Source organism: Bison bison, unplaced genomic scaffold (assembly GCF_000754665.1).
Source record: "Bison bison bison isolate TAMUID 2011002044 unplaced genomic scaffold, Bison_UMD1.0 scf7180017863991, whole genome shotgun sequence".
Taxonomy (NCBI): Eukaryota; Metazoa; Chordata; class Mammalia; order Artiodactyla; family Bovidae; genus Bison; species Bison bison.
The window spans coordinates 43039-45555 of NW_011494563.1; the positions used below are offsets into that span (position 1 = coordinate 43039).

The following is a 2517-nucleotide window of genomic DNA, read 5'->3' on the forward strand; positions in this document are numbered from 1 at the left end:
GCTCTGCAATAATCTCCAAGAACGTCTGAGCATAGTTTGGCGGTTCAGGACCTTGCGGCGCAGGCGCGGAGCCACGGCCGTTGGTATGCTTCCTATTCTTCTTAGCGTCTCTGTCCTCTAACAGGTCATCTGCTCCAGGAGAACTAGGGCTGGGCGGTTAATCAGGCAATGACTGGCTCTCCGTACTGAGCAGCACACGAGTCTGAGTGGAAGAGTGTCAGTGACCTCGGGAAACTTGGTGAAACCCAGAGTTCGACTCAAGGGTTTCTCATTAATCCTTCCGGCTTCCTCTAGCTCCGCGCACTCAGGTTCCGTCCAAGCCAGGGTCCGGGCCAGGGTGTGTCCCGGCGCTCGGCCAGAGACGGCCGGTGAGTGGGGCACGCAGGGTCCTGGGTCCTGGACGGGTGGGCCTGGAGATTCTGAAGTGGTCGTGCCGAAACAGGTCTCGCGGGGAATACCAGCGAGTGGCCTGGGGGTGGCCTGTCCGCAGATCCGGCCGAGAGGTGCCTCCGCTGTTGGGACTCGGCACGGTATCTCGCCTCCCGGGTGGGCACAGCCTAGTCCTTCGGCTGCAGTGACAGTGGGTGATGCTCTCCGGGTGAGCCTCTGGGAGATGGAAATGATCAGAGTTGCGTTCTGCTCCGTTCTAGCTGGGCGAGCAAGGGCTTCTGTGTTGGGGGTGTTTCCCAGATGTTTAGCGGGTGCTAGGCACTAAGAGTTTTTAGCAGAATTAACTCATTTAATCCTCGCTTTAACCCCATGAGATGTACTATATTATCCTCATTTACAGATAAGAAAATCGAGGCACATAGAGACTAAGTACCTTACTTGAAATTACCGAACTTGAGAGCAGTAGTATTTTTCAGTGATTCTGATGATGAGGGTTGATGCTTGAACACAGCAGGTGTTATTTGTTAGAGGTACTGACAAATTCTGTATATCAAATTCTGTGAATCTGTTGTGACTTTGAGCCAATCTTTATGGAGACTGTTGTCTGAAGAGCATCTTGTGATAGGCCTGGAGACTTGACCATCTCTGTTCTACTAGAGTTGAATGGAGGCTGCTGAGGCTAACTCTGGTGCATTGGCAAAGGCTCCGGGAAATAGTCAGTCTGGTACCAGAAAGCAAAGCACCAGGAGAAGAGCTATTCAATTTTTTTTTTTTTAATGTAGAAATTTTCTTCAGTGCGGTTTCTATGTGTCTGTCGTAGGTGTCACATACACAAACAATATATAATAACAGTTACACATGTCAGGAGCTTATTTGCAATGCCAAAACAACTATTGGGGGAGGGACAGGGAGGCTCTTGTACTGCACACTATATACACATTAGTTAAATTAGAGATAATCTTATATCAAACTGGCATATTTTACCAGTCATCAAGTATTAATAAGCATGAGAGTAAACCCTCAAAATTGGCTCTCTCCTTTGAACTCTGTTCTAGTTCTTTCTCTGTTCAGGACATTCTGCCTATTTTTAGATATTCTATGTTTTAAGAGTTCCAGTGAGTCAGTTTATAACTGTCTTCAAATTTCAGATCTTCCTGGTTTCCCTTTGTCTCCAAAACCCTGAACATTTTATCAAAAATAATCCTTCTCCAAGGTGGACTGTAACATGTAAAAATATACTAATATCCCACTATATACAAAATTCCCATTGTACCTATGTCACCTATATGGAGTGTGAATGTTCTCAGATCTTCAAGGACTTCTGTTGGGGATGAGGACTTTGCTTTAGAGGATTTAGAGGCTTTGCATTTTACCGCCTGAGAGATTCACTATTTATCAATTGTGTAACTGTTAATACTTTAGTTCCATTGCACTGGAGAAGTAATTCTCTACCTATATGACCTACCGTCCCTTGTACTATCTCGAAATAAAATTCATAGGTAATATTAACTACCTACAGATATAATATCACTATATTACCTTAATTGTAATAAAAGGAGAAAAAAAGGAAAGTAATTTAGAATAATATGTATTTCAGCATGTAAATGATTGGATAAAACAGACTATTGTACTTATACATAGAATCACTGTGAATGCAACAGCTATGAATGCAGGCTGATATTTGAATATTGTAGTTAGGAATCTAATACCATAAGTGTTTTGATATTCCTCAAATGGTGAACAATTCCTAGTATCATTCAAAGAGAAAGAAGTATTTCCTTGATTTTGCACGACACAGCAAATTTCTACAAAATACTTTGTATTTACATGAAAAGTAGTGGTGCATTCCAGCCTCACGTAACCATTAACAAATTTTTTTTAAGTCTAGCAGGATAAAGAACATTCTTTGTTTTTGCAGAAATAGCCATCATCATTCAGTTCAGTTCACTTCAGTAGCTCAGTCGTGTCCGACTCTTTGCAACCCCATGAATCGCAGCACGCCAGGCCTCCCTGTCCATCACCAACTCCTGGAGTTCACTCAGACTCTCGTCCATCAAGTCAGTGATGCCATCCAGCCATCTCATCCTCTGTCGTCCCCTTCTCCTCCTGCCCCCAATCCCTGTCTCT

The 2517-nt window shown here is 43.8% G+C and overlaps 1 protein-coding gene across 2 annotated transcripts in view; it reads left to right on the plus strand.

The window, feature by feature from the left end:
- Nucleotides 1-103: 103 nt before the first annotated feature.
- ZNF391 (zinc finger protein 391) overlaps nt 104-2517 on the plus strand; it is a 10548-nt gene continuing 8134 nt past the window's right edge. Inside the window, exon 1 of one of the 2 annotated variants that reach the window (XM_010834024.1) lies at nt 104-368. The gene's annotated coding sequence lies outside the window, so the exon portion shown is untranslated. The remainder of the gene's footprint in view (nt 369-2517) is intronic. The other variant, XM_010834023.1, reaches the window with a different exon arrangement.